The 24,313-nt window shown below is 39.6% G+C and overlaps 1 long non-coding RNA gene across 3 annotated transcripts; it reads left to right on the top strand.

The window, feature by feature from the left end:
* On the top strand, nucleotides 1–20,614 carry LOC110138804 (uncharacterized). Of its 3 annotated transcripts, none has more exons than XR_011487827.1 (4): nucleotides 1–320; nucleotides 16,473–16,583; nucleotides 17,029–17,172; nucleotides 19,518–20,614. It is a non-coding gene; the product is annotated as an uncharacterized lncRNA (long non-coding RNA). The 3 variants fall into 3 exon arrangements; XR_011487828.1 differs by lacking the exon at nucleotides 1–320 and adding an exon at nucleotides 11,250–13,150; XR_011487826.1 differs by lacking the exon at nucleotides 1–320 and adding an exon at nucleotides 13,388–14,696.
* The last annotated feature ends 3,699 nt before the right edge of the window (nucleotides 20,615–24,313 follow it).

A 24,313-nucleotide genomic window follows, 5' to 3' on the forward strand; every position in this document is an offset into this window, starting at 1 on the left:
AGTTGAGGCAAAGCCGCGTCTGAGCCGAGAAGCACGCCAATAGCCCCCCAGGGTTTCTCTGATTGCTTTGATGCGAGGCCGACTTCCCCCTCCCATCCCGGGGCTTCTCGGCAGGAGGCCTGCGGGCTCTCCCCTCCCGGAGCCGAACGGCGCCCGGGCCTTGGAGCCGACGGAGCCCAAGCGCCGCCGCACCCTGGGGCAGGGGCGCTCCAGCTAGGCAGATACGAAATGCAAGCGTCAGACGCCTTCCCTGGGGAAGCAGTTGCTGGAAGCCCCGAGAAAGGACAAAAGGAGCCTCTTCCTGGGATTTTATCTCTGAGGTCTGCAGACTGAAACCTTTCTCTAATTCTTACCTTTTCAAATGCATTATTGCTAGACTGCTTTCCCCTCTCCCCCAACCGTCTGACCGTTGCTCGCTCTGCCGTCCTCCTAGACCCTCCCCTGCCTATCTGCAGTATTTCCTGAAACTCCCACCAAGTGGAGAGTTCAGAGAATGTACCCTGGGGAATCCTGGAGTCCGGGCCTCTTCATGCCGCCGCGAGAGGTACCTAAACTGAGGGGCCTGAGGGGCTGGCTGTAACCCCCGCCGCGCCCTGCTGCGGGGCTGCGTGGTGCCGGGCAGGTCGCTGGGCTCCCTCTGCCTCAATCTGGGCATCTGTAAGACAGATGATAATAACTGTTCTGCCTCCCTCTTATGACTGTGTAGGGATTAATGGAAGAAGAGATTTAAAAGCACTTTGTGATTTGTAAAGCGCTCAACAGAAGGTATGATGATTATTAAATTCTCTCATTGGGCACGGTATTGAATGTATTCGTGATCTTTATAAAAACTTCATTCTGCATTTACCTCCCTCTGTCTAGTCCTGTGACGTATGTCCAGGGAGGGACAGAGATAAAGAGAAGCCAATGCACGCAAAACGAAAAACAAAAAGAAAACGTATTATAATAATTTTATTATAATTTTCAAAATATACTTTTATTTTGAATATATTATTATAATTTTCAAAAATAAAAACAAAGTGATACCCCTGCAGCATTTCAAATTATGGACGTCCAGAAGGTGACTGTCTCCACGTGGACATTTTGCTAGTCCAATAGTCTATCTACTGGGGATTCTTTGGCATGGCAGCAGGCAAGCATTGGCCTGCAAATCAGAAACACTCTGTAATATTGAGCAAGTCATTTCTTCTCTCTGGGCTTAAGTTTCCCCATCGATAAAATATGTGAGCAGGAGTGGACTTCTTAAAATCTTTTCCAATCCCTCTGTTTTATCATTCTGTAGTTGCCTTGATTAATATTTAGCAACAGTTGGGGCTCCAAGGTCATTTCATACTTGCTAGAATATCAAAGAGTTTTACTAATCTTCATCCTGGGATAAAGGACTAAGTGAGCAAACAATCCAGAATCATGCCAGCCACTTAGGGACCCTTAATTCTACTTAATCATAATGAGAATTTTTCAACATTTGGAAATTAATATGGGAAGAAGCATGACATCATGCCTTAGAACCAGTGCAATTGGCACAGGATCTCATCGCAATTAGCATGGCTTCCCCACCCCCAGATGCTTTAATACTAAAAGTGCCTGCTTCGCTTAGTAACTCCACTCTAAAAACTGACACCTGAAAACTACAACCTAGGTGTTACAAGAATCCTAAAGACCACAAGGTCACCATTTCATTTTACCATTCGGCCTGCCAGATCTAGAGTTTCCCCAACCAGAGTCTTTTATCTCTCTCCCAGGTGCACTGTCTGCCTTAGAAAGGCAGCTCTCCCCTTCCCAGCTGCTGTCAGCTGGCTTGTCTGTCCCCAGTGGGAGACTTCAGGTTCAAGGCTCTGTCTGGGGAGGTCATATACAGCCTTGACTATTGTTCTGATGGATCGTTTTAATTCTCCCCACTTTGATCATGTCAGTTTCCACAACAAACAAGGCTCACCAGAAGCATTCCTGGGCTCACAAAGGCAAACATGCTTGGCTTTGCATCACATGCCAGAGGCCAGAATTCTTTGGTTTTAGCTTCAAGGCTATTTTAACCCTTGGTTGCATAAGTTTCCAGGTTAACACGTTTAACCTTCGTTTCCTGCGACCAAAGACATGTTAGGCTCCTCCAGAGAAATGCAGTGATTTCCAGCCTTTAATTAAGTAAGGATCCAAGTGGCAGATGTAGTTCACACACTCTGGAGCCAAGTCCTGGCTACGAAGATTCTTTTGCTCCAAATGCTCTGCAGTTCACGGAGAGTAACTTCAGCTAATAAAAATAACTCTGTCTACTGAGTGCCAGGAGCCATTTTAAACCACTTAAAATATTATCTCATCTAATATGAGCAAAATGTTAAGGTGAAACAAGGATTATGTCAACTTCTTAAGTGAAGAAACCGAGAAGATAGAAGCTAAGAAGTCTGTCCAAGATTACATAGCTAGCCTGGAATGGGGCAAGGGTTTTAACCTGGATTTGCCTGACTTGAGGGGCAGTCTCTAACACTATTAGATATTAGCAGTCATTATGCAATAGTTGAAAGAGCTCTTGATTGAGAGTAGGAAGCCGGAATTGAAATTGCTGACTGTGGACACCTCAGGGAAATCAGTCTTCTCCAAGCCTTGATTTCCCTAACTGTAAACTGAAGGTAGAATTAAATCAGTTTTTTTACCCCCAAACCTCAGTCATTCACTTTATTACTCATACCATTCATAATATTATTTAATAACTTTTTCTGTAACTCAATATGCTTTTTAAAACCAGATGTTTTAAAATTAAATGTTACTAAATTAAAAGCCAAAATGACTTGCTCAAAGTAGATGGTAGTAATTAAAATAAGATGATAAAAGCTATACCATTAAATTCTAGCTAGATGCTATTGCTTGCCTGAGACTCCAAAATGTAGGCTAATCTTATGTTAAACTGGAAAATATGCAAGCTAGTTAAGGACACTGAGAATCAGTTAAATTCTGTGGAGGATATACCAAGATATGTATAAGATTTTGCCACAATGTAACCATGTGGGAAGAAAATCCAACAACTTTCTCACTGTCTTACTCAATGTTACTTAACGTTTGGGTGTGTACTACCTGAAGTTTTCTCACCTGAATTTTTCCTGCATACAACCAGTGGTCCCCATCTAATATTTGACCAGAAAATGTTGTGGATTCCTTTTTCAACATTTCTAACTCTAAAGTACTTGATGCCAATGAGGAAAGTTAATGTTAATTACTATTAAATTTGAAGCTGAATTCACTAGTACCTAATGAGTGTTTCCAGAACTCCAGAGAAGGTAAAATATGAAGGGCCTTAACAGTAAAAAAAAATCACTGTTATCGGTTTATTTGAACAACAAATAAATAAAGACTCTTCTCTGGGAAGTCTGGGAAGGACTTCAAATCCTTTAGCCATGTAATAATTTTGTATATATAACATGGCATGCACAGTGGGTTTTCAAAGTGTGGTTGAAGGCCCTGGGGACAACCAATACTCATTCAGGTCAAAACTATTTTCATGATAATACTAAGATGTTCACGCCTTTTTTACTCAGTTTTCTAGAGGCTACACTAAGTGAGATACTGCAACAGATGGAATGTAGTAGATATGAGAATCCAGCTGTCTTCCATTGACACAGACATTGAGGAGATTTACAAAATGTTAAACAATGTCTCTCTTCTCACTAATTTCTTTAACTTGAAGAAATATAGTTATTTTTTCCATAAAATTGAGTTATTTACTTTACCATATAATGAATTTATTTAAAAGTAATTATTTTTAAAATATCTCAATTTACCTTCTAGTATGGGTAAATATTGGTTAATATAATCCACATTAAAAAATCTCTTTGACAACGCAATAATTCTTTATTTTTCCTGTTAGATACTTCTAAATTTTTTTTTTAAATTTTTTAAAATTTTACTTGTTTATTTTTGGCTGCGCTGAGTCCTTGTTGCCTTGCTTTCTCTGGTTGAAGTGAGTTGGGGCTACTCTTTGCACGGTGCGCGAGCTTCCCATTGCAGTGTCCCCCTTGTTGCGGAGCACAGGCTCTAGGCCCAGAGGCTAAGTAGTTGTGGTGTGGGCTCCATAGCTCGGGCTCAGTAGTTGTGCCCAAGCTTAATTGCTCTGCAGCCTGTGGAGTCTTGCTGGACCAGAGATCGAACCCGTGTCCCCTGCATTGACAGGTGGATTCTTATCCATCATGGCACCACAGGGAAGTCCCTCAGTAACTGTTAAAAAGATGTTCTGTAGCCTAAATGAGAATATCTAAAGGTTCTCGGTTCATGGGGTCGCAAAGAGTCAGACACGACTGAGCAATTGAACTGAAACTGTAAGGCCATTACAAACAGCAGGTCTGGAGTATGTATATCAGCTGGATTATGAAGTAGGTGAAGTCAAACATAGCTCATCACAGAACTACCTGTAATGGAGAGGAGTAGGGAAAAACTACGGTTAGCAATAATGAGTTGTTGTTTAGTGACTAGGTCATGTCTAACTCTTTTGCAACCCCATGGATTCATAGCCTGCCGGGCTTATCTGTCCTGGGGATTTTCCAGGCAAGAACACTGGAGTGGGTTGCCATTTCTTTCTTCAGGGGATCTTCCCATCCCAGGGACTGAACCTACATCTCCTGCTTGGCAGGCAGATTCTTTACCACTGAGCCACCTGGGAAGCCCATAATGAATTATTTCAGTTAGGAATAATGGAGTTAGCTTTTCTGAAATGATCATCAACTCAGTGACGTCATTTGTGATTATGACAAAGGAAAACTGAGAAATGTAACCTGAAAATGTTTACATTTTATATATTAAAAACCAGAAGTAGAACTTTGAATTCCAAATGCTGTGACTCCAGCAATGTAAATCATGTCTCCTCACATAGAGGCCTAGAATAGAATGTGGAAAGTAGATATTTTTTCTTCCAAAGTTGGCATAGGAAAATTTATTCTTTCACAAAAATTATTTTTAATGATGTACCCAATTAACATATATAATTTCTACACAGTGGTAGTTAAAGTTTAATTTCTTATATAGTCAAGAGACTGCTGAAAGGTTGGGCTACTATAGCAATGGTTCTCTGATCACACACTCGATTAGATCAACAAGTTGGGCCAATGTAGCTTAGCTATTTTATGAGCTGAATCCCATGAACTGTATGGCTATAAATTGATTGTGACTATCAGCCGAGACCATGGCCAAAAACATATAATTGTCAACTAGTGTGTTTCACGTAGATAAGGCCAAAGTGTATTTGTACCTGCACGAAATGCCTCACTCTCATTTTGATTCTGGGAGTTCAATTTACAAAGAGAATTAACATTTCTCTTTATTTTAAGTGGTTTCTATGGATACCTTCTATGAAGCATTTCATTCACATCTATCCAATTTAAGCTTCTCATTTTAATTTAAATACACTTTCATTCCTTCAGAATCTGTATATGATATTCACAGTTCAATTTCTGAAAATAACCTGTGAAAAGCATTTATGCACACAAAATTTTAAGTTAATATGTTTAAGAGTTAAAAACAAGAAACTCCAACAATACAGAAATTCATCATCTCAAAATTGGAAGTCTGTTTTCATTTGCCTCATACTCACTGAAAATCTGAACTGTAAAGAATCATGTTTTCTGATTTCAGGTTTGTTTGTTTTTTTAATCCTTACTGGGTGCTTTTTTGTCCCTTTCTTAATCTTATTTCTTGTTGCAGTTTTCTTACTTAGCATAGTTAGGATTACAACTTTTTAGGTTCTAGTGCCATTAATATTCAGTAAGGTTTCTACTTAGTGTAGAAAAATTGAACAGCAACAACAAAAAGTTTTAGAAGACTACAACCTCAGATATATAATATTGCCAGTATTCACTAAACTTTTGTTAATTTTCCTTTTCCAAGAAAAACTGTTATATATAAGCTCTTGTTGAAGAAGAGATCTGTTGTCATCTCCAGCTACAAATCTTTCCTTTTATATCTACTGTGAAAATTTTATATGCCTCAACCTAGAAACCAAGATCTTCCACATTTTGGCTCCAGATTTCTGCCACCTCCATCTACCTCCCCTCCCTACGCAGACCCACTATGCCACAAATAGGCCCACTGAGTTCTCCCGGGAGTCGGGCCCCTTTCAACCTCTGGCCTTTGCTCTCATCATCCTTTTTCTTGTGAAATGTTTACTTCAGGACCCTCACTGTCTGTTAACTGAAATTTTATTCAGACCCTCAAGACAAATAACCAACAACACTTCCCTTAGAAAGTTTTTCCTCATCCTCCCAATCAGAGGTGGCCACTTTGCTGTTAATGCCAAAGCAGTCTTAGTACTCTGCATAATACCTTTTTGTTTGATGCATTTGTGTATTTGCTTTATCCTCTGCTTCAAAATAAAAACTCCTTTAGTATTTTTATTTTATTTTTAATAAGTAATACATGAATACAATAATATACTAGTCAGAGACCACCAAAAGACATTCAAGGAAATGTGCTGAATTAACCTGACCCAGTTCTCCTCTCCAGAAGCATCCAATGTTACCAATTCCATGTATATCTTCTCAGAGATAGTCTATGTGCATGTGTGTGTGTGTGTGTGTGTGTGTGTGTGTGTGTGTGTGTACACAAATGGCAGTATGTACACAAATGGTATTTTCATATTATTCTGCAGTGTGGACACATGATATTGGGCAGTTTATGCCTTATACAAGAGTGCCCAGTGGAAATGCAGTAAATGGGCCCTGCAGTGCAACCCAGGCTTCTGCCAAGCTGTGTGCTCTGTGGTCTTGCTAAGTAGATTTTAAAGAAAGACGCCTGTTTTAGATTTCCATGAATGGTCCTTAGAGGCTGTCAGTGGTCCTACTGTATATTTTTATTTCACTTTTAATTTTCACTTTATTGTGAAATATCTTTGTTATCTTTTTCACTTTGCACTCTTATAAGAAAGGACTTGCATTACAAATTCATATATAAGCACTGTCATCAGGAAAAAGATTAATTTGCAAAACCTGTTTTCAGCACTGGCCTATTTCTTTCAAGACTTGCCAGTTTACAAATTGTCACTGAAAATACCAAGTTGATATTATTGTTTTCAAATGAAATATCCATGAAAAGGCTTTCAGAAGTCATGAAAATATTAATTGTCATACTTATGGTTATTATTCTTTTTTGAAGCAAGAGTTTTAAGAATGTTTACTAGGTTAGCTTTATTTGGAGTTTATTAAATCTAAGACGTGTTTTAAAAATCTAATAATTATACATTTTTTCCCCTCTAAATTAGCCTAAAATATTTTTTTAAAAAGGTTTCATACCCTGTTTTCATACCCTGAGGGCTCATTGGGTGTCAGTTGCAAAACATGTCAAAAATCCAAGGCTCTTGTAGTTCCAGAAAAAAATGTATCTTTAATGCTTCTCACTCCAGGGGTCCTCTTTTGATGTGTTGCTGCCCTCATTTTCCAATAGCTAAGTCTAAACCTGTGTTTTTTCTTAGAAAATTCATCGTTCTACTTTGGAGCCTGATATTTGCCAGCCAGGACCATGGCTCCTTCCTGGATGTGAAAACCCAGAAATGCATTCTTACATCCAACCATCTATTTGTATTTTATAAACCTATCTAGATTATAAGCCTTTGATACATCTGTTTGAGAATTTTATTTTAAATGGCTCTGTCACTCTGCTTGGACATGTTATATTTAAGTCAGAATCTCTGGAAGACAAAAAGATATTTTCCCATACCTTAAAAGATGAGAATATAAATATTTGTAATGCCATGGATATTTAGTACCCTTCTCCAGGGGATCTTTCTAACCCAGGAATTGAACCTGAGTCTCCTGCATTACAGACAGAGTCTTTGCCATCTGAGCTACAAGAGAAGTCCCTAAACCACCACCTATTTATTTATTTGGCTGTGCCAAGTCCTAGTTGCAGTCTGTAGGATCTTTAGCTCTGGCACATGAACTTGTAGTTGTGGCATGTAGGATCTAATTCCCTGACCAGGGATGGAACCTAAACCCGCTGCTTTGAGACCTCAGAGTCCTAGCCACTGGGCCACCAGGGAAGTCCATTTACTCTGGTTGACCTACAAAAAAAAACCTACTAAGCTTTTAGATTTTTGACATAAAAATAAAATAATATGCCATTCGTCGTTTGCAAACCCAAGGACCATCTGTTCTTCCCCTCAGTTCACCTCTGACCTGAGACTCAGGGAAGAGAGAGCAAGATGATGATGATGAAGCGATAAACAGAAGGAGAAGAAGAAACTGTGAAATTAATGATCAGCCTTTTCAGGTCGCCAAATGCCAGGGAGTCAAAAGTACCGTCAAAACATCGTGCTTCTTTTAAGGTTAAGATGTATTCCTGGTTTATTTTTCACAAAGCAGTAATAAGTATTAAGACATTATTGCCCTTTCTCTTCATTGAAGGGACCCAGAATACTCTTACTACAGCATAAAAAATTATGTTGAGCTGATGGCATTTGAGAAGTCTCTTTTCCTTAACTCTTTTATCTGCCTAAGAGCAGAGCCTCCCAAAAGAACTCAAGAGAATTCAGTTGTCACAAATTCCCTTCCTCAAGCAACCAGGAAAATCTGATTCTCATCACTGGCAAATGGAAACCGGCACCACACCACCTAAACAGACTGTCACATCCCTTATCTCTTCTCCTAAGGACTTACTTATCTTTCCTTAAATCATTTGTTTTCCAAAAAGTGTTCTTCTCCCCCATCCCCTTCCCATATTAAAACAGTACATAAGCCTCAAATTTTAGCCATCTTTTTGTGTTACAGTTGTGTGTGTGTGTGTATGTGTGTGTGAACTCCCATGTGCATTGGACTTAGATGGATAAAAACCTGTCTTTTCTCTTGCTAAGTCTGTGTTTTTTCAGTTCGATTTGCATGCTTCCAGAGACTGAGGTGGAAGATGAGTTTTTTCCTCCCTGACAGTTTGGCCAGGAGGGTGGAATGTTGGGTCTTTCAGCTTGCTCCAGAGACTGAAGCCTCAGGACCTCTGATGAAGCTGGCAAAGGTAAGATTTCTTTATCCTGGATTTCTACTTGGAGTCCAGTTGAAAAAGGGTGGTAAGAGCTTCTCTTTGTTTTTTCTTTCTAACTTTAGGCTGACGAAGGAAGTACTGGTAGGAACTAGTTTTGGGACATTGTGACTCTTGGGTGACTCTCAATTTTGACTACTCCTTTCCTCTTCAAGGTCACTACTGTGTCCTCTATTTCTCATTTTTGTGTCCTGAGACCTGGGGTTGTATTTAGTGAGAGCCTGTTTGCTCTTAGAGTTTCCACCTGCCAGGGGGTGCAGATTGTTGGACCTGCATGTGCAGGCAGACACCCATCAGGTTGGGAGCCCTGGGAATTGGTAATCAGTTGAACAGAAATTCAGGAATCTGGGGTGCAGCTGGCCCCTTACTGACCATTGCCAGGTCTCAGGGGGTTTATCTGGCTTTCCTTATTGCCTTGCTAGTTCTGGGACTGCCTATGGCAATGAGAGTCTTTACTTTCTCTTTGACTATCTTTGGGGATGAATTTAAACATTGGGGTTTGCATCTTCTACACTCTTTGGAGGGGTCGTCTTTTGCATCCATGATTAAGCCATACAAGGGCTTATTGGCTTTGAGTCACATTTTTCTGTGAACTCGCATATATACCTATATGAATGAAAATCTATCCTTTTTCATGCTAACCTTTTGTCAGTTTAATTCACATTCCTCCAATTACTGCACATAAGAAGGCAGAAGAAAAGTTTTTCCTCCCTGACAGATCATCTCTTCCTAGTGAAATAATACTCACCCTTTAAGACCCAGCTCAAACGCTGCATGTTAAGATGTATTTTCTCCTTCTGACTTTCCAAGACATTTGCTCATACTTCTTTTAGAGCATTTCTGCAGATATTATGACGTATACACCTGTATTACTGTCTCATATTCTCATATACAGGTTTTAAAGTCAAAGACTGGATATGCTCTGTCTTTGAATTCCCAGTACCACTAAGGACAGTGTCTTATGTATGTAATAAATATCTGTGCTGTGCTTAGTCGCTCAGTCATGTCTGACTCTTTGTAGCCCCATGGACTGTAGCTCGCCAGGATCCTCTGTCCATGGAATTCTCCAGGCAAGAATACTGGAGTGGGTTGCCATTCCTTTCTCCAGGAGACCTTCCAGACCCAGGGATCAAACCCAGGTCTCCTGCATTGCAGGCAGATTCTTTACCATTTGAGCCACCAGGGAAGCCCAAGAATACTGGAGTAAATAACCTATCCCTTCTCCAGGGGAACTTCCTGACCCAGGAATCGAACCGGGGTCTTCTACATTGCAGGCTTATTCTTTACCAGTCGAGCTACCCAGGAGAAAACTTATCTAATGACCCCAATATTATGAATCTGAATAGTTCCTCAGATGGTCAGTTCTTAACTATCACTCTTGGGCAAGTTCCCTTCCGTTCTCAGCCTTAGCTTCCTCATTAGCACAATGAGAATCATTTCACCTATGTGGCAACATTCATTTTCATGATGTGTGGATGAAGCTGTCTCATTCAAGCATCTAGCACGATGTCTAGGACATCAAAGATGCACTGCAGAGTTAGCTCCTCTGCTCTCTCACACCTACCTGAACACACTTCTGAACCCTGAGGAGCACAGCAGGCTTCAGAGCTGGGTCCCATCTGAGCCTCTCTTTCAGGAGCCTGCCATTCTCTCTCCCATCCAGCTGAAAATTTCCCCAAATAGGAGTTTCTCTTAATAGACAACAAATGCTGGGCAAAAAATCCATTCTAGGGTCATATAGGGTCAAAACTCCAGGACTTCTAGAAGCTGCGGAAGTCTTGTTCTAGGCATACTGTTAGATCATCTTGTCAGGCAGTTCACTATCTCCTGTGTTGGCTAACAGAGGGAAGCTTGAATTGTGCTGGTGGTGGAAAGGGCCTGAGCTTGGAGAACTGCTCTTGAGAGAGGAGTGCGGATGGAAGAGATAGCCCATGCGATGGCTGGGCCAGCAAAGGGAGGACTTCAGTATAAGAACAGTGTTCCCATCTCTCTGGGAATATATGAATTTATGTGATTTTTTTTTCTGTCATTTGTACAAGTCTGTGTGTCCGTACTTATGTGCACAGGAGAATCGCCCAAGAGAAACCTGTGCATCCATTCATTCATCTGTTCATTTTAATCAAATTAAATAAGCTATTAAAAGTGCTCCAGGTACTGGGGAAAAAGATAAATAAGATACCCTAGGACTATCAGGAGTCTGACTACGATTTATTTAGTCTGTTGGAGACAGACAAGTAGGTGCTTTACAAGTACTGTTCTAGGATAGGTTAGCACCTAGCACTAGGTCAGATACCAGGGAAAGAACTCTGGAGAAGAGGGAAGAAACACTAAACCGGGGTTTTCTTCTCCTCTGCAGCGTCTCTGTTAGGTTTCATATATTCTCCATCCCATTCCCTCCCGCCTCAGGATTTATTTGGAAGTGGAAACAAATTTAATGAGACCTTTTTCTTTTGACATGTGCTGAAAAGCCAGTGTGTGTTCAGTCACTAAGTCATATCCGACTCTGCAGCTCACCAGGCGTCCTTGTCCTTCACTGTCTCCCAGAGCTTGCTCAAATTTATGCCCACTGAGTCGGTGATGCCATCCAACCATCACATCCTCTGTCGCCCCCTTCTTCTGCCCTCAATCTTTCTATTCTTCATCAGGATCTTTTCCAGTGAAAAGCCAGTACTATACAGCATTCCCTGTCTGGTTTAGGGACCACCTTTTTCTCTGCCAATTGCAAGGAAGCAAATTAAAATAGGACTTTTAGTTATTGTGTTTACCCTTGTTTGTTGTGGTAAATGGTAAATTCTTTGAGGCACCAGCACAGGGCAAACCATATGGAAAATGCTCAGAAAATGTTCTCCAGTTGGTGAGGGAGCGAGTGAGTGAATGTAATGAGGTCTGACTTGTAACGTGGAGACATCTCCTCCAGGTTCTCCTCCTCCAGTGCCCTTGTGAGAGTGGCCCAATGCTGGGCCTGACCTTTGAGTAGCACTTGCTATATGATAGGTGATATTGTTATTATCATTACTAATATTAATAATTACAATTTAGTGGACTATATCCAAACATGAAAATATTTATTTTCATTTTTAAAGTAGATAACCACAGCTGAGGACAGTCACCGCTTTGCTATCTCCTTAAGATTCAAGTCTCTTGGGTCACAGCCTAGTGCGCAAGGAAACCAGGTGATGCCAGCTTCCTAGGGCTGCCTCATTCAAGACCCAAGACTTCACTTCTTTGCCTCCTAGGCATTTGTGAGGGCAGAATTCACCACTGCCGGGGCACTGGTCCACAGTGCAAACCAGTTTGGTTCCCAGGTCTGATCCTAACCCAGCAGCTCACATCTCCCTTTGCTGAGATTTACACGCTAAAGGCAAAAGGACTGAGTCATCTGCAAATTCTGCCACTGGGTCTGTTATTAACAGGGGAAGAAGATTATTCATTACCATCTGTGAGAAACATCTGGAATGCCACCTCAAGGATGGAGACCAATTTAATCCACTCATTCCAACCACCAACTTTTCAATTCGAAAAGTTGACTTCTGGGCCCTGATGCTACAGTTCTATTCTCAGTTTAAAAACATCTCCCACACAGTAGGTGCCCAAGAAATATTGTTACCATTCATAGAGAAAATGTCACTTGGGTTTTTAACCTGAATGAAGACATTTACCTTGTCTGGGGAGAAAATGATGCTTTGCAGGATGGCTAGTCTCTCAAGCTACCCATTCAGAAAGAATATCTCAGACTTCCTTGGTGGCACAGTGAACAAGAATCTGCCCACCAATGCAGCGACCACGGGTTTGATCCCTGGTCTGGGAAGATTCCACATGCTTCAGAGCAACTAAACCCATGTGCCACAACTACTGAACCTGCATGCCACAACTACTGAAGCCCGTGCACCTAGAGCCTATGCTCCACAACAAGAGAATCCGCTGCAATGAGAGGCCTGAGGACCACAGCTAGAGAGTAGCCCCTGCTCGCCACAACCAGAGAAAGGCCTGCATAGCGGTGAAGACTCAGCACAGCCAAAACTAAATAAATACATAAATAAGAATGTCTCTAAGGAAACTGTGCCTTTCCAGATGGCTCAGACAGTAAAAAAATCTGCCTGAAATGCAGGAGACCCAAGTTCAATCCCTGGGTCAAGATCTCCTGGAGAAGGTAATGGCAATCCACTTAATTATACCTTACAGGCAGTAGGCATTTGTAAAAATTTTGCTTCACAATGATAGGTCTGGAGGTATACCGAGGACAGAATGGAGTATGTATATGTATATTACTTGTGTAATTGAAAATTTTTATTCATTAAGAAAGACTAGAGAAAATATGACAAAATGCTAATGTAAATTAATTCATGCTGTGGAAATACATATTACATCTGTTCTTTTCTATATTCTATTTCTTTATATTCTATATTTTTCAAAATCCTCAAAGTTAAAAAAGACTATTATATGTTGCCTGGATTTTGCCACCTAGAGGGTATGGATTAAAGAGCACAAAGGTGGGAGTGGCTTCTGCTGACTTTATAAATATAGACTGGGTCTTGTATCTCTCATACAATCCTAAATATCATGTATTACAATACTCATTCTTCAAGTGAAAAAAAAAAAAAAGAGAGGTTAGCTAATTAGCTAAGATCACACAGCTATGAATGGTTGAACTCTGCTTCAAACCAAGCAGGCTGCTTCAGAACCCTTCTCTTTAACCACTGTCATGATCAACTGGAACCCCTGACATTGCTATCATAGAATGGAGCACCAAGAACAGTCCAGTCTCCTGTCTTCCTCCTAGAATAAAAACCTGAGCTAGAGAACTTTATGTTTTTCTCTAAGGCTGCATTTCTCAATCTTTTTTTCCCCTAATTGTCCCCTCCCCATGAACATTTAATACTGTAGATATGTAATATATCTATTTATGTACAGAGAAGGGCCACAAACCATTGTAGTATCTGGTTTTTCTCACTTACTATGAACCAGTTTTCACCTCCTTGCCGATAATGCTGTCCTCTGTAAAAAATGCTTGCACTAAGGAGGGTCTCTAAGACTTTTTGTACTGCCATTTATCCACATATTACAAAAATATGCTATGAAACAGAAGCCTCCATGTAGGCTAACATCACAGGAAATGTAGTACTGGAAGAATTTTGGTTCTTTCTCCCCAGCTTCTGAGGTAGTATGTTTGAGGGGTGGCTGCTGGTGGGTTTTGACAGAGTGGGGGATGAGTAACACCAAAGTAACTGCGTATGAGCTAGAGGTTCCAGTTGTCATTATATACAGAGTCAGTTTTCAATTATGTGTGCTAATGAGGTCCAGCAAGAGGATGGGTAATTGAAATCCACAAAGAATTCCCAAACCTCATTTAGAAAACTATTTCAAGCTCCTTCTTGAGCCTGTGAGCATGTAAGAACTAGACGGGTAACTATTGTTTCTGTTGTTTCCAGCCTCAGATAGAGTGGAAATAACAATCATGCCATGTTCACCTTATATTCATTCACTGGAGCCTTCTCTTTGCCCGTTCTTTGGGATACCTTTTTTAAGCCTGTGTGTTTGTGTGTGTGTGTGTTAGTCGCTCAGGCGTGTCCGACATCTTTGCAACCCCATGGACTGTAGCTCGCCAGGCTCTGCTCTCCATGGGATTCTCCAGGCAAGAATACTGGAGTGGGTTGCCATTGCCTTCTCCATATTTAAGCCTACAGGGTCCATAAGTGGTATGTATTATCTTTCAATTTTTAAGAAATGAAACTAACTTGTCCCCAGTGCTGCCAGTAGGAAATGGCAGAATCCAGGTTCAAACTCAGGTATTTTTAATTCCAAGTAAGTTCCTTTGTTGTTTCATCAAAGCCTTATGCAAAAGCTAGAAGGACCTGGAAAATATTCAACTGGATTCTTTGCATCTTGAATTGTTAATCAGTTTTAATATTAATTGTTTGAGCTTTAAAGTTAGATAAACTAGATTTATTTCTTTCTAATCATGTGTCAGTATGCAAGTTTCTTAACTACTTATGTGTTTCAATCAACATTCTAATCTGTAAAACTGTGTTGTAGGGAAGATTAAATGAGACAATGTTTTCCAACACCTAGTACATCATCTGCATCAAAACATCCTGTTTCCTGCCCCATCCGTCAGTTTAGTCCTCATAGCTCTTATTTGGCTTTCGTTTTGTGCTCCTCTGCGTTGTTAGATGTAATCTTATAGTATCTGTCTGGACTTCTTTGCTGATTTTTAAGAATTCCAGGATATTGAGCTGTTCTCATAAAGGTTGTTCTCAAGTTTTCATATTTATATCTTTTCAGTGTGTGAAATTATATGCATTGTACATTGACACTCCTAAAGGGACAGTTCTGAGCTTACTTTGCACTTCTATTTGTCAAACAATGAGAAAGAATTTGAACTTTGAAAAGGAGGTACTTCTGGGATGGCAACAATTTTTGTTTGTCCTGTTATGTGGAAATTTTATTGGATTTGCCCTTCTAATTTTATAATGAGTGAAAAATGGTGATAAATAAAATTGTGAGGTGATAGGAGATATCCCCTGAGTGGCAGATCCATGGCCTCAAATGGATGTTTATTGAACTTCAGTCTATATGTGTTCAACTGGAGTCTATTTTCTCAGACTACCTAAAAGGACAGCAGTAGGAGAAATGAAGAAATCTCTAGGTTATGAATTGTGTATCTATGTAAAATTATTCCTATAATTTGAAAGCCCAGAGGAGTTCAAGGCTGAGAGAGATATTGCCAGAGGTAATGCTCACACAGATTCCTCCCTCAAGGAGAGAATGCCAGAGTTCAACTCTTTTAGACAAAAACTTCAAAAAGAAAAAAGTTGCTACCATAAAATCATCATTATAAGCTCCTGTTCAATGTCCTGAACAGTCTCATTTTGTAAATCTTTTTTCCTCACAATAAAATGATTTTTTTTTCCCTATTCACATGACGCTATTTTTAGAAAGTGAGTTCCTTACAGGCAGGAATATGTTTTGTTCACTGAAGGACTCCATGCACCCACATCAGTACCTGGTGCAAAGTGATCACTTCATAGGTATTTACTGAATTTAATTCAAGTAAGCTCACAAAAACAGAAATATATATGAATGGAATAAGGTAGAGAGGCCAGAGATAAACCCATGCACCTATGGGTACCTTATTTTTGACAAAGGAGGCAAGAATATACAGAGCTCCAGACAGGTAAGTGAAACCATCTGAGATCCTCCAGCCCAGGTGAGCCATCCCAGCCAAGACTACATGGGACAGAGAGGAGGGCCCCGCCCAAATCCTGCCTAATTTGGAGAATTGTAGGCAAAAATGTGGCTGTTGTTGCTAGCCACTCACTTTTGGTATAGCTCCTTATGCAGCAGTGGAGCCACGGCGTGGTCTTCCCTGGGCAGAATCCCAGCCTCAGAAGCACCCTATCCGATAGTAGTTTGTTTCCTTTGTCTCATGTTTTTATCTTCTGTCCTAAGCAACTTCCTCTTTATTTCTTCAGTTACCACTCCACTATCTGATCTATCCACTCTCCATGGATTTTCAAGGAAGATCAGTGATGTTGTGAAAAAGGTCTTGACCTTTGATTGGTACCCTCAGAGAAGACTATCAGGTATGAATATGAAGCAAAGGTAATATTTAAAACAGAGTTGTTTGGTAATATAGAAAAGGAAATCTAAACCTTTGTAAACCAAAATACCGGAAACTAGTGTCACGGTGGCTTGTTCACATAAGGCAAAAAAAGGAAGGAAAATGACATTAGTCAATCCCAATGGACCCTAATAAGATATTGGGATTGTGAAGGAAATGCAACATCACTTCCTTTATGAAATAAAAAAAAAGATTAACATACATACAAACATGTCCTTTTTACTTTCAGTTTTAATGTACTGTACAATCAATATTTTAATAACAAGGAAAAGAACAAAATAAGCCATAATCTTACCACCAAATGCAACTATTTTCACTTTGCCAAGTTCCTTTCCAGTCATCTTCCATGGACATTAAGTATAAACCCTTATTTTTAGCTAGTTAATTATCCAACTTCTCTTTCACAGGCATAAAGACCAATAGGAACCCAAAGCAGTGAGAGAAGCTGAAAATAAGGGAACTGTGCCTTTTATCTCCATGGAGGCTTTGGAGAGAAGGTGTTAATGGTTAATTTATTTCTTCATTTATTCAGTCAATGAACATTATTGCAGGTATTTTAAGTACTTTCCATTTCTTAACATTCTTCAGCTGTGTAATTACTTGTTCATTGGTCTTCTGCCCAATTAGACTATGAGCTGTACATGGCCAGATCTGTTTTATCTTATTCACAACTATTTTTCTAGCATTTAATATAATGTCTAGCATTTTGAAGGTATTGAATAAATATTTGTTGGATTGATGTACAGGAATTGAAAGTTAGGAACATACATTTACCAAACCAGAGATAGAAGGAAGAAAGAAGAAATGGTTGATGTTAAATTAAATAGTGGGTAAGAGTCTATATATTAAAATGAAAACATGCATGCCCTGATGGACTTTAAAATAAATGTGGTCTATTTGATTAATGCTGTTAGTTAGAATTTGGGTCTTCTGGAAAAGAAAATGATGAAACCATCTCCGGAGACATCGTGTATTCAGTTCATTTAATATTTATATGGAGCTTCTTAACTCAGCATTCTCAAGGAGACCAAAAATGATCATTGGAAAGTGCACTGATACTCAGGAGGATGGGGTGAGAGCACTCCCCACTCTCCCAGTCCCAGATAAATCAACATAGATTGAGTTAAATTTAGGTACTGTCCTGAAGGGTGGAGGGAGTACTCTCAAATATTCAGAAAGGAGCTATCCTTTCTCATCTCTTTCTCCACAAATTTCTGGTAGAGGTTTAAAAAGTAGGTTTGCTGTTACAAGCAATAATGAATATAAGTTAGACTAGAGGTCAAAAAGACACCCCAAAATTCAATGGCTTCTGTGTATGCATGCTCAGTCATATCTGACTCTTTGCAACCCCATGGACTGTAGTTGGTCAGGTTCCTCTGACCATGGGATTTTCCAGGCAAGAATACCGGAGTGGGTTGTCAATGGCTTAAAGAAGATATTGTGCTCTCTTATAGTAGTCTACAGTCAGGCAGACCAGGCCAGTAGACAGATTTGCTTTACAAAATAATTGAGATCTAGATTTTTTTTTCCATCCTGCTGATCCATTATCCACTACTGAGGCTGCTGCCGCTGCTAAGTCACTTCAGTTGTGTCCGACTTTGTGCAACCCCATAGACGGCAGCCCACCAGGCTTCCCCGTCCCTGGGATTCTCCAGGCAAGAACACTGGAGTGGGTTGCCATTTCTTTCTCCAATGCATGAAAGTGAAAAGTGAAAGTGAAATCGCTCAGTCGTGTCCGATTCTTAGCGACCCCATGGACCTCAGCCTACCAGGCTCCTCCATCCATGGGATTTTCAGGCAAGAGTACTGGAGTGGGGTGCCATTGCCTTCTCCACTACTGAGGCAGTACTTCTCAAATCTTAATGTTCATTCAAACTACCTGAGGTTCTTGCTAAGATGCAGATTCTGGTTCAGTGGGACTAGGATGGGGCCCAAGATTATGTATTTCTAAAAAAGCATCCAAGTGATGTTGATTCTGCTAATTCAAAGATCACACTAGGCACTAGGGTGGCACTGTCATTACCTGCATTGTCAAAGCTAGGTGGCTGGCATATTTTGTTTCCAGTTTTCAAGAAGGTAAAAGAAAACAAGTCCAGAGCAAAAAGTTTCCTTAAAGTAAACAATGTAGAAATTATATGAGTACCTTCTGCTAAGTAGGACAACCATGAGTGGGCTTCAGGGGCTGGCAGATTTGCTTAGTCTCTAGCAAGTAGCCATGTTGCCAATAAAAATGTGGAATACAGGAGGTAAGTACTATTATCCTAGGAAAAAAAATAATGACTATTGGAGGACGGTTTTCAGTCTACACACAAAAACTAAGGAGGCAGGAACTTATAATTAAGCAAGAGAGATGAAACACACACACACAAAACAGGCTGTATGGGCTAGATATGATTCTGAAACCTAGGAAGACAGCTTTAGCAAAACCCATTGGCTCAGAAGTCTGTGGACACTGACAGCGTTCCATTTTCAGTTTTCAGCCCCTGGTATGCTTTGCTTGGATTTCCTCTGTGACTTGTTCTTGGGGGGTGCTGACAGTATGACAGGTAACCAGGAATGACTTAGAGACTATTTTATTTTATTTTTATTTTTTCAGAGACTGTTTTAGAGACACTCAGTAGACTCTTAACATTTGCCTATGGTTTGAGAAAACAGACGTAAACAAAAACCAAAAACATAGCTAAAGATGTCTTTAAAGACATTAGGCTAAATATTAAGAAAATTCAAGCATATATTAGGAACTTCTAGACATATTTAACATGATCTCATGATTTTTATCCCTATGACCATCAGTTTACCCAGGACATATTTTGAAATACATTTCTGGCAGCATCAGAAACAAAATTCATTGTCTAGACCTTTGGTATGATGCACTTTTTTTTTTTTTTTTTTTCAGAATCTTCTGCTGCATAATAAATTTGAGACACTTCCAGTCAAGAAAATTGCATCACCTTTTCTGATATTCCTACCTCATTTTAACATCTAGTTATCCTCTGTCTCAGATAAGATGCCTTTTGGATCTAATATAGTTAGAGTAACCATACTGGAACACTTCTGAAATTGAAATGGGCATTGTTAACAATTATGCCAGATAGTATACACCAGGACTATCTTAGGTAACCCAAGTGATGTATAACTTAATCTAGGTAGTACCTATCATATCTTCTTTCTTTACATATGTAACTATATAATATATGTATATGTGTATATATACATGTATATATGTATATATATATGTATGTATGTATATGAACTATATAGAGCTTCCCTTGTAGCTCAGTTGGTAAGGAATCTTCCTGAAATGCTGGAGACCCAGGTTCGATTCCTGGGTTGGGAAGATCTGCTGGCAAAGGAAATGGCAACCCACTCCAGTATTCTCACCTGAAGAATTCATGGAAGGCACCTGGAAGGCTACAGTCCATGGGGTCACAAAAGTTGGACATGACTTAGCTTCTAAACCACCATAAACTATTTAATATATACATATATATATTATATAATTTATTTGGCAGAAGTAGGGAACTTTAACTGTATTAGTAAGGTTCATTAAGATTGTAATGAATAATTAATTGTAGATTATCTTTGGTAATAAGAGTTTGTTCCAATAAAAATAACATGAAGGTGTAACTGGGAAAGTGTGCAGTCACTGTTGACTCTAGTCCTGTTCTTTCAAGAATGGATTGTTCAACATCATTCAGGATATAGACTGAGTTCCACTGTCTCCTCTTCTCTGGAGACGTGCCATTGCTGGGCAGAGATATTGCCAAGTCCTCTCAAAGCACTTGGCTTCCTTCACATCGAGCACACTCATGTTTGCCTTGTTCAGTCAACAGTACCCAGGGAACAAAGATGGTTTACCTCAATAAAAATATTGTGAACTTTATGTGGTCTTTTTGTAGGAAAAAGAAAAACTGGTTGAGGATCATTTACTCTGAAGTCATAGCATGCACATAGAACATTGTGAACATTTCTCCAATAAAACAAATCTGATATTGTATATTTCCACTTACGTGTTTTGCTTTCAATGAAGGAAACATATAACTTCTTTGACTGGGATACCCAGAAAGGAAATAACATGGTTTCTATCTCTTTTTCTCTGAGGCTTCACAGAGGTGAAATAAGTAAACTGTGGGATGTGGCCCATTATGACCATAAAGCTTATTTGTTCATTTGATTACTCCTATGTAGGATTCTGTTACCAGAAGTGGGGAGAGTGAATGTGACAGGCAGACAAAAATACAAATACCATCATTCTGGACAAGTGATAAAAGCTGATAGAGTGAAGTAGAAAATATGTGGAACTTAACCCAATGATACAGCAATGGGAGCAGCAGCTGCCCTCTAAGATGAGAGTTTAGTTTGTGTCTAGAGAAGAATGATGTGTAGACAGTATGAACTCAGAATCACATTGCCTAGAGAGGGTTTCATATTGAAAGAAAGCATTATGCAGGAAAGGGAGCTAAGGTTATGACCTGGAAAAAATCAAATGCTGCCTTAAGCCACAGAGACTCAAATAGAAGTATAAATATGATAATGCATACAATAGAGACAGAAAAGTGAGGAATGAAGGGATGAGGGGTCAAGGTCAGAGACTTTTGTACATGACTTCTTAAATTTTGCACATCTGGTAGAGAATTTTTCTTTTAAATGTGGGGCCTAGCTTGTTTCACCATAATGAAAGATAATTCTTAAACAAGTTGAAAGGAACCAAATTAGACAAATTTCTCATTTTTAAGGAAGTACACAGTACTGAGACAGAAAGTCCCTTCCATAGACACCCCACAGCCTGGATTAAAAGCATGAAGCCAGCAAGGGAGGCCACACATGAGCAAGTGTTATGGTATTTTGAAGACAAGAGACCCTTGAGCATTCACTCCTTCCATGTTGTACCAAATGCAAACACTATTCATAGTTTTTATTTTCTATTTATTTATTTTTTAAAAGCAATTTATTTGGTTGCTCCAGCACACAGCATCTTCAATCTTCATTGCAGCATGTGGAGTCTAGTTCCCTGACCAGGGATTAAACCTGGGCCCCTGCATTAGGAGTGCAGAGTCTTAGCCAGTGGACCACCACAAAGTCCCTATCCATAGTCTTTCTATGTGCTGCTGCCCGGCAGAGTGGAGACAGGAAGTAAAGTTTTATTGGATGAATGTATGATTGGTACTATTATTTCCCTTCTCCCCCTTCAAATGCAAACAAAAAAGTCCAGCTTCCTTCTCTCTAACCACTGTGCAGAAACCAAGTCTAGAAGTGGAATCAAACCTAAAGTGCTCCTGTTAGTATTTTCCACAAGCTACATACACTTTAACCTATTCAACTTACTAATGTCTAGACCCAGTGAATTCTGTTAATGATACTTCTTTCCAAGGCCAACAGAACTAGTTATTAGGATCTAAGAAGGAGCATGTATAGTTAACCAACCTGAGAGACAAGGATACAGAACCCAGGTACTAAGCATGGGTCAAGGGCTTTTTGTGGCAGATGCTGAGTTGATATTTATCAAATCCATTTTTTCTTCTCCCTGAAACATTTTTCAGTTTTGTTTGCAATTAAATGTGATCATGTTTTAGTTAATAAAATGTGAACAACAGTGATATGTGCTAATTTTAGACCGGCTAAATAACTTTCCATCCCTCCATGGCATACAATCTTTGTTCTCTTCTCTGTTCCCCTGGCTTAGTGATAACAAGAATTTTGACCTGGGATGCCATAGTTTGAAGATAGCAGAATCACAAGATAAAGAAGTCCCAAATCTTCCCTTGAAGGAGAGCCACCTGCCACTCAGATATCTGTTTTGGATTTTATATGAGTAAGAAATAAATATCTTTTGTATTATGTCATTGAGATACTGGTGTCTATCTGCCGAAGCAAGTAGCATTACCCTAACTGATGCCTATACACATGAAGAAAGAATCATGGAAATGAGAGCTTGAAAGGGCCTTAGAAATTATCAAATCCAACTCTCTCAATATTCAGAAGGGGCCCAAAGAGGTAAAATCTTTCCCCAAGACTAATGATCTAGTACTAGAGCCCATGTGTTATTTATTAGTCAGGGTGAACTGAAACTGTAGTAAACAAAAAAAGAGTAATGTATTGGCTCACATAACTGGAAAATCCATGGGTAAGGCTTCATACAGAGGCTGAGACAACATCATCGGGATTTGGCTTTGCCCTGTGCCTCTGCCATTCCTTCCCCTGAGTGGGCTGTTCTCAGGAACACTTTCCACTCCTGGGAGCAAAATGCTGACAGCTCCAAGATACAACCACAGCAGAATGAGCACTTTTCTTCAATGCACTTTAACAAAAATCCTGGAATAATTGCTTCTGATTGACCTCGCTTTGTTGTATGCCCATCTCTGAACCACATGCTGCATTCACCACCCTAGATGACTTGATAGGTGGCATCGACCCACTCAGAAGACCTAGAAAAGCCAGAGGTCAGGGTTCTTACTTAACTTACTTAACTTAGAGGCACCATCTCTTCCTCACCAGGAATTCATTGCACATTTGCAGCATGCCAGGCTCTGAGCAGGATGCTATAATGGATAAAAAATAAACTAGACACAGGTCCTTCACTCAAAGAACTATCAATCCTGTATGTTTGATAAAACGTGTACACAAATAATTACCCGGCCACGAAGCAACCGTATGAGCAAGCTGACTATCAGTCATAATCAGGATAGGCCTAGAGTTTATAATGGCAATTTCCTACCATGGGACAACATGTTTGTTAAAACCCACAGACTATCAGTGCCACTTAAAAGAGGAGAAACCTTTCAACTAGGGAATTAAAGAAAAGCCAACAGAAACATAGTTGGGGAAAACAGAATAAAGCTGGTTTTCCCTTGTAATGGCAAATTCCAACTTTAATTACTAAAACAGAAGCCCAACTTATCAAAAGTAGATTAAACGAGATGGAAATGTATTTTTCTCTCATAGAATAGTTTAACAATAAACGATAATAAAGCAGCTTCGTAGTGTGAAAAGTCTAAGTTTCTTCTATCTCCATCTTCCTATTGTTCTCTCCTTGTGGTGGAAGATGGATTACCAACACATCTCCTTAGTCAGCTTTCAGCAAGCAGAAAGGGGGAAAGGATCAAAGGAAAGACTTGTTTTTTGCTTCTAAATGTGCAACCCAGAAGTTGCAAACATTACTTCTGCTCGTATTCTATTGACTACAGGGAAGACAGGTGAAGAGCTTTTATAGCTGAGAGTTTTAATAAAAGACAAAGAGAATGCACACCAAGGGACTACTAGCAAATATGCTACACAGTAGACGCAATGATTTAAGCTATTCATGAATGATGAAGGAGAACCTGTAGGCATTATTTAGTCAACTTCTATTATAGGAAACCAAGGTTCAGAGAGGTTGACTGATTTACCTAAGGTTGCACAGCAGATTATTGAGGGAGCTAGGATGCAAATTGGTGTCAGTTGACTTCAGATGGTAAACTGTTCCTGTCACCCTGTGCTGCCTTTAAAAGTGTTCTGTTACAAAAAGTTGTAAAAAGGAGAGTAATAGTACAAGATGTCAATGATAACTTTTATAAGAAATGTCAAAAGGCAGAAATACTGATTTTTTCCCATGTATAGTCGATAGAGCTTATATAGATTTTAAAATATTTGATTGTGTTATTTAACACAAACTAATAAGCAGTCATAAAAATTATAGTACCACAAAAGTGGTAA

Source organism: Odocoileus virginianus, chromosome 5 (genome assembly GCF_023699985.2).
Source record: "Odocoileus virginianus isolate 20LAN1187 ecotype Illinois chromosome 5, Ovbor_1.2, whole genome shotgun sequence".
NCBI lineage: Eukaryota > Metazoa > Chordata > Mammalia > Artiodactyla > Cervidae > Odocoileus > Odocoileus virginianus.